Source organism: Terrapene carolina, unplaced genomic scaffold (assembly GCF_002925995.2).
Source record: "Terrapene carolina triunguis isolate 2854851 unplaced genomic scaffold, T_m_triunguis-2.0 Scaffold35022, whole genome shotgun sequence".
NCBI classification, from domain to species: Eukaryota; Metazoa; Chordata; order Testudines; family Emydidae; genus Terrapene; species Terrapene triunguis.
In genome coordinates, this window is record NW_020699373.1 from 11,823,988 (window position 1) to 11,832,299 (window position 8,312).

Sequence of the window (8,312 nt, forward strand, 5' to 3'; positions counted from 1 at the left end):
GGGGGGGGGGGGGGCTGGGGGCAGGAAAGGGGCCCCGTGGAGTGTTCTCTTTTTTAAATGTTTGAATATGGTAACCCTACTGAGCTTACCAAAATCCGCCTCCCTGAAATCCATTGTCTCTATTTTGCTGTACTCCCTTCTACCCTTCCTTAGAATTGTGAACTCTATGATTTCATGATCACTTTCACCCAAGCTGCCTTCTACTTTCAAATTCTCAACGAGTTCCTCCCTATTTGTTAAAATCAAGTCTAGAACAGCTTCCCCCCAGTAGCTTTTTCAACCTTCTGAAATAAAAAGTTGTCTGCAATGCAGTCCAAGAACTTATTGGATAGTCTGTGCCCTGCTGTGTTATTTTCCCAACATATATCTGAATAGTTGAAGTCCCCCATCACCACCAGATCTTGGGCTTTGGATGATTTTGTTAGTTGTTTAAAAAAAGCCACATCCACCTCTTCCACCTGGTTAGGTGGCCTGTAGTAGACCCCTAGGATGACATCACCCTTGTTTTTTACCCCTTTTAGCCTAACCCAGAGACTCTCAACACTTCCGTCTCCTATGTCCGTCTCCACCTCAGTCCAAGTGTGTACATTTTTAATATACAAGGCTACACCTCCTCCCTTTTTCCCCGGTCTATCCTTCCTGAGCAAGCTGTACCCATCCACACCAACATTCCAATCATGTGTATTATCCCACCAAATTTCGGTGATGCCAACAATGTTATAGTTCTTCCTGCTTGTTATCCATACTTCTTGCATTTGTATCTTCAGTATCTAAGGTACTGATTTGATCTTGCCTCCCAGTTTTGCCCTGACCCTACTTTCTCTCTGCCATTATAGCCCACGCTCCCTCCTATTTCCGACCCGTCTCCATGTTCTCCATTTATCAGTGGGCTTTGCTCACCTGCCCCGTCAAACCTAGTTTAAAGCCCTCCTCACTAGGTTAGCCAGTCTGTGTCCAAATAGGGTCTTTCCCCTCCTCGAAAGGTGAACATCATCTCTGCCTAGCAGTCCTTCCTGTAATAGCATCCCGTGGTCAAGGAAGCCAAAGCCCTCCTGGCGACACCATCTCCGCAGCCAGGCATTCACCTCCACGATGCACCTGTCTATGCACAGGCCCCTACCTTTGACAGGAAGGATGGAAGAGAATACCACCTGCACTCCAAACTCCTTCACCCGTACTCCCAGAGCCCTGTAGTCACTCTTGATCTGCTCAGTGTCACACCTCGCGGTATCATTTGTGCCCACATGGATGAGTAGCATGGGGTAGTAGTCAGAGGGCTGGATAATCCTCGACAATGCCTCCGTAACACTTTGGATACGGGCCCCCGGCAGGCAGCATACCTCTCGAGATGAAATGTCTGGGTGACAGATGGGCGCCTCCGTCCCCCTCAGAAGAGAGTCTCCGACCACCACTACCCTACGTTTCCTATTCGCAGTGGTGGCAGCAGACCTCCCAGCCTTAGGGGTATGAGGTTTCTCCTCCTCTGCTGTAGGGGGCAATTCCTTCTCTCCTGTATCAAGAAGAGCATAACGGTTACCTATTACCACAGCGGGAGGGTTCGGAGCAGGGGTGGAGCACTGCCTGCTGCCAGAAGTAACCAGCTGCCAGTGTCCACCCTGAGCCATCTCCTCCTCCACCAGTGGTGTATCAGCAGTCCTGTGTACTGGGACAGCTACCTCAGCTATCTCCACATGGACACTGTCCAGGAATTCCTCGTGGATTCAGATGCTCCTCAACCTAGCCACCTCCTCCTGTAGCTCTCCCACCTGCTGCCTGAGAGATTCCACCAGCAGGCACCTTTCACATTGGATGGTCCCCCCAGCCTGGGTATCAGTAAGTGGGAATTGCAAGTCACAGTCCCTGCAAAACCACACCAGGATCTGGGTAGAAGCATCCATGTTCAGGCGCTCTGTCTGGCTACAGGTGCAGTCGGAGGAGACAGAAGCAGTGCTGGCACAGGTGTTGTGGGTCTTCCTAACCATCATAGGCCACCCTCTGTCAAATTCCCTCTCAAACTCCCCTGTCTGCAGCCCCCTGGTCGCTCTGCCTCTGGCTTTTAAAGCCTGCTTGCCTAGGTCAGGCCTACCCCCTCGTGAGTCACACTGGGGAAGGCTAATCAAAGGCAATCAAGGGAACAGGGTCAGGCACTCAGTCCCAACTGCCACAGCAGCTGAAACTGAAGTCACCTGAAATCAGAATCAAAATTAAAATTCAAACAGTTGAGCAAACTCACTCACACCAGCAGCAGTACTCTCACACTCACCTGGTAGCCTGTTCAGCAGCGGGAACTCTTGCTCTCCCTCTCAAACTCCCCTGTCTGCAGCCCCCTGGTCGCTCTGCCTCTGGCTTTTGGGAGAGTACCTTTTGATTATGTAAAATCTTAAGTCCTGCATCTTTGTCTGATAATTATGGTAAGAACTGCTCTACCCTTTGGGCAATAAATAGAGCCCTTTGTTATGCTAACAATTGGCTTGAGGTACTGCAGCTCCTTCATGGAATTAACCTCTCTGGGTAGCCTCTCATCCCATTGAAGTCTCTGGAAGCCACACCCTAATTAGCAACATTAGTTGGATAGAGCAACATTGTCTCACTGTCTTGCAGTGACCATTATCAGTAGGAGGTGGCACAACAGTGCTGTTTTTATCCTCTTCCTCCCCTGCTTGGATTATTTAAAGAAGCCAGTGATTTCTCTGCAGGGCTCCAGCTATTTTGGTGAGTTTGTATCCGAGCGTTGATATAATTAGCTGAACTGAGAAACGCTACGCAGCCAACAGGGAAAAGGAGAAATCTCACACAGGCCTTGGCTACACTTGCGAGTTACAGCGCTGTAAAGGCTCCCCCAGCGCTGTAACTCACTCCCCGTCCACACTGGCAAGGCATTTGCAGCGCTGTATCTCCGTGGTTGCAGCGCTGCATGTACTCCACCTCTCCGAGAGGAATAGCGAGTATTGCGCTGCCGCTGCAGCGCTGCGGCGCCAGTGTGGCCGCCCAATGCACTGTGAATGGCCTCCAGAATTATTCGGCAGTATCCCACAATGCCTGTTCTAGCCACTCTGGTCATCAGTTCAAACTCTACTGCCCTGGCCTCAGGGAACCAACCATGTGACCCACCCTTTACATTCCCCGGGAATTTTAAAAATCCCCTTCCTGTTTGCTTAGCCCGGCGTGGCGTGGAGTGCTATCAGCGAATCTTTCCAGGTGACCATACCTCCATGCGCCAAGCGAGCCCCAGCATGGAGCAATGGCGAGTTGCTGGACCTCATCAGTGTTTGGGGGGAGGAAGCTGTCCAGTCCCAGCTGCGCTCCAGCCGTAGGAATTACGATACCTTCGGGACGGTATCAAAGGACATGATGGAAAGGGGCCATGACCGGGACGCCCTGCAGTGCAGGATTAAAGTGAAGGAGCTGCGGAGTGCCTACCACAAAGCCCGCGACGCAAACGGCCGCTCGGGTGCTCCCCCTGCGACCTGCCGATTCTACAAAAGCTGGATGCGATACTTGGGGTTAACCCCACCTCCACTCCGAGCACCACCATGGACACTTCAGAGCCGGTGTGGGGGGGGGGGGGAGGAGGAAGAGGAGGAGGAGGAGGAGGAAAACGGGAGTGATGGTGGTGGGCCGGATGTTGACACCCCGGAATCCGTGGAGCCATGCAGCCAGGAGCTCTTCTCGAGCCAGGAGGAAGGTAGCCAGTCGCAGCGGCCGGTACTTAGTGGAGGACAAACAGAAGAGCAGGTTCCTGGTAAGCGTTTTTTTTTTTCGGGAAGGAATTTTTTCGGTGCAGGCTCTTTGAGAGAGGAGGGTTAGGCATGCATGCCTAGATGCGGAATAGTGCATTGATGTGGTTTATCACATCGCGGTAATTGGTGAATGTCTCATCCAGAACGTGTGCAATGCGCTTGCGCAGGTTTATCGGGAGAGCCACTGTGGTCCTTGTCCCAGCCAGGCTAACGTGTCCGTGCCACTGTGCCGTGAGGGGACCATTGCTACACACAGGCAAGCTGCATATGGGCCAGGGCGGAAGCTGCATTGCAGTAGAAGACCCTCCCTTGCTTCCCAGGTCACCTTCAGCAGCGAGATATCGTCCAGGACGAACTCCTGTGGAAAATGTTGGGACAGTGTTCAGTGTAGGTGCCCCCTGAAGCTGTTGGCTCTCCCCAAGGCACAGAAACCCAGAGGACAGTACAGCCCTGAAACAATCAGTCCCCCTTACTCACCATTTTGAGGCTCCCGTGGGATGTGTGCGCTCTGTTTCGGATGGGAAAATTATGCTATTGTGTAGACTCTGTGTGTTTTCTACTCCTTAAGTGTGGGGGGAATCATTACTCTGTCTGGTATAAACAATGCTGCCTCTGTTAAATGTTGCATTTTGCCTATACAGCTGCATCAACCTTGAGACCTCAGCCGTCCCTCTTATCGCCTGCTCAGAGACTGCAAAGACTCAGAAAGAGACCGCGAAAAAGCAAAGACATGCTGCAAGAAGTGATGCAGCAATCTATTAAAGAGAATGAGAAAGCACAGAACTGGAGGGAGAGAGAAAGCAGGATCCGCCAGGAAAACGCAGCGCACCAGCGGCAAAGCACCGCGCACCAGCAGCAAAGCACTGATAGGCTCATAAGCATCCTGGAGCGCCAAGCAGACACTATCCAGGAGCTAGTAGCCATGCAGAAAGAGGAGCAGTACCGCAAACGCCACCCCCCTACAGCCCTTGTCCCAAAACTCTTTTCGTTGTGCCCCACTGTCACCTCCAACCCCCTTTCCCCAACTTCCGTGTTCTTCACGCCACCCGCTGCCTCCAACACCAGTATCTTCACCACCCAGCCCTGAAAACCACGACCCTTACCCTCTGCATTCAACCCCCATCACCATGCAGTATAGCTGTCCTGAAGTGCAGCACTCACTGCACAGCACACCAGACAGGACATACGCGAATCTGTGATTGTACCGTTCCCCACTCCACCCCCTTGTTTCTTTTCAATAAATGGATTCTTTGGCTTTGAAAACATTCTTTATTATTGCATAAAGTAAAAGACTCCTTAGCCCAGGAAATAAACAGGCACTGCAAGTCTGCTTAGCAGAAACTGATTCCTAAAGATTGGAACTACTGCACTTCACTCCCGTGCAGGGTACCAGATATCACTGCTGGTTTTCAGCCTCAAATTGCTCCCTCAAGGCATCCCTAATCCTTGCAGCCCCGCGCTGGGCCCCTGTAATAGCCCTGCTCTCTGGCTGTGCAAATTCAGCCTCCAGGTGTTGAACCTCGGAGGTCCATGCCTGAGTGAATCTTTCACCCTTCCCTTCATAAATATTATGGAGGGCACAGCACGCGGATATAACCGCGGGGATGCTGTTTGCGGCCAAGTCCGGCTTCCCATGTAGAGATCGCCAGCGGCCCTTTAAACTGCCAAAGGCACACTCCACAGTCATTCGGCACCGGCTCAGCCTGTAGTTGAACAGTTCCTTGCTGCTCTCAAGGGTCCTGTGTAGGGTTTCATGAGCCACGGCATTAACGGGTAAGCGGAATCTCCAAGGATCACAATGGGCATTTCAACTTCCCCTACCGTGATCTTCCGCTCTGGGAAAAAAGTCCCGGCCTGCATCTTCCTGAACAGCCAAGTGTTCCGAAAGATGCGTGCGTCATGCACCTTTCCGGGCCAGCCTGTGTTAATGTCAATGAAACGCCCACGGTGATCCACAAGCGCCTGGAGAACCATAGAGAAATACCCCTTCCGATTAACGTACTCGGATCCTTGGTGGGGTGGTGCCAGAATAGGAATGTGCGTCCCATCTATCGCCCCTCCACAGTTAGGGAACCCCATTTGTGCAAAGCCATCCACTATTTCCTGCACGTTACCCAGAGTCACAGTTCTTCTGAATAGGATGCGATTAATGGCCTTGCAAACTTGCATCAACATGATTCCAACGGTCGACTTTCCCACTCCAAACTGGTTTGCGACCGACCGGTAGCTGTCTGGAGTTGCCAGCTTCCAGATTGCAATAGCCACCCACTTCTCCACTGGCAGGGCAGCTCTCAATCTCGTGTCCTTGCGCCGCAGGGTGGGGGCAAGCTCCTCACACAATCCCATGAAAGTGGCTTTTCTCATCCGAAAGTTCTGCAGCCACTGCTCGTCATCCCAGACTTCCATGACGATGTGATCCCACCACTCGGTGCTTGTTTCCCGAGCCCAAAAGTGGCGTTCCACGGTGCTGAGCATGTCCGTGAATGCCACAAGCAATTTCGTGTCATACGCGTTACGCGGCTCGATAGCATCGTCGGACTCCTCACTGTCACTTTGGATCTTAAGGAATAGTTCGACAGCCAAACGTGACGTGCTGGCGAGACTCGTCAGCATACGCCTCAGCAGTTCGGATTCCATTTCCCGCAGACAGATCGCGCTGCACAGAAACCGTTGAAAGATGGTGCCAAAGGTGGACGGAAACAAAGGGATTTCTGGGATGTGAAGTGATGCATCACGGGGCATTGGGACAGGACCCAGAATCCCCCGCACCCACGCCCCCTTCCCACAACCCACGGCGCCAGAATGGGAAAAGGTGCTCTGTGGGATAGCTGCCCATAATGCACCGCTCCCAATAGCGCTGCAATTGCTGCAAATGTGGCCACGACAGTGCGCTGGGCAGCTGTCAGTGTGGACAGACTGCAGCGCTTTCCCTACTCAGCTGCACGAAGTCAGGTTTAACTCACAGCGCTGTACATCTGCAAGTGTAGCCAAGGCCACAGGGGCTTACTTCTCCGGAATCTTTTGTGGCTCCCTGTTGCTGTCAGACATGGAAAAATGCCTGCAAATGTCACCTGATGGACAACTCACGACTGCATCAGCAGCACCAGCAAAACTCAAGAAGTATGAGACATGAGGATTTCCAGTCTAGAGGCAGTGTGTGAGGTTTCTCTTCTTTCCTTTGGCAAGTACAGTGGAACAGGCTTAAAGTAAAGTGTGTGAGGTTTTTTTTAAAAGTACGTACACCAAAAATCTCTTCACTTGGTTTTACTCTAACCAAAGGTTACCCTTTATCCCCCCCTGCTGTCTTCAGTTCTCCCTGTACCCACAGTTGAAAGGGCTTTTAATTTTTCCTCCCTCACAGCTTCAGGGGGACACAATGACCCTTTTCCCTACCCTGAACACTCTTTGCTCTTCAGAACAGAGACGAGGGAGGGGCTAATCATTCTGCAGGCCAGCTTTTAACACCAATCACAAGCCTTCTGGACACATTTTCAAATAAATACATATTTTTATTTAATTACAGCAACTGCGAGGAGAGCTCTTGTGGCTTCAGATGTGTTGGCCTGCATCTTAACGAGTCTTCAGAGAGCTTTTCTATTGTGCTAAAAACTAGCTTAACTGAGCTAACTTGATGGAAAAATGCACTCTTTTGGGCCAGTCAAGACAGTGGCACCTTTTTTTATGTGTTTGCTCTGCAGTGGTGCTGTCCCAGGAGCTCGCAGCTCCGCGGCCCGGAGCATTGCGCCAGCAGTGGGGCGGGCTGAGGCTGCGGGGGAGGGCGAAGAGCTGCAGAGGGGCCGGAAGCTAACCTCCCAGGCCAGGAGCTCAGGGGCCGGGCAGGAGGGTCCCGCGGGCTGTAGTTTGCCCACCTCTGCTATAGATACATAGTTTATCATGTACTTTAGTCTCCTTGAAATTAGGGCATTTCATAAAAATATGAGAAACCCTATGGGATTTGGTCATTCTCCATTCCAATACTTTTTTCAAGGTACTTGCAACCTTGACTCACAAGGAACCACTAATAAGACTCCAGTATTTAGAACATCTTTATTACAGAGGCATAATGTAAATGTAATAGGCAGCAGGTTTAAAACAAACAAAAGGAAGTATTTTTTCACACAGTGCACAGTCAACCTGTGGAATTCCTTGCCAGAGGATGTTGTGAAGGCCAAGACTATAACAGGGTTCAAAAAAGAACTAGATAAGATCATGGAGGATAGGTGTATCAATGGCTATTAGCCAGGATGGACAGGGATGGTGTCCTTAGCCTGTTTGCCAGAAGCTGGGAATGGGCAAGAGATGGGTCACTTGATGATTCCCTGTTCTGTTCATTCCCTCTGGGGCACCTGGCGTTGGCAGAAGGCAGAATACTGGGCTAGATGGACCTTTGGTCTGACCTCGTATGGCCATTCTTATGTAAATTGTTTAGTCACACTCACCACGTTCTCTGTTTTAGATGCTGCTAGTGCAGTAGGCTGTATATAGCTAAGCCTGTAGTTAGTAAACACAGTTAGGGCTTGTCTACACCCAGCCGCTAGTTCGGCGGCTGGGGATCGAAGTTCCGAGTTCGAT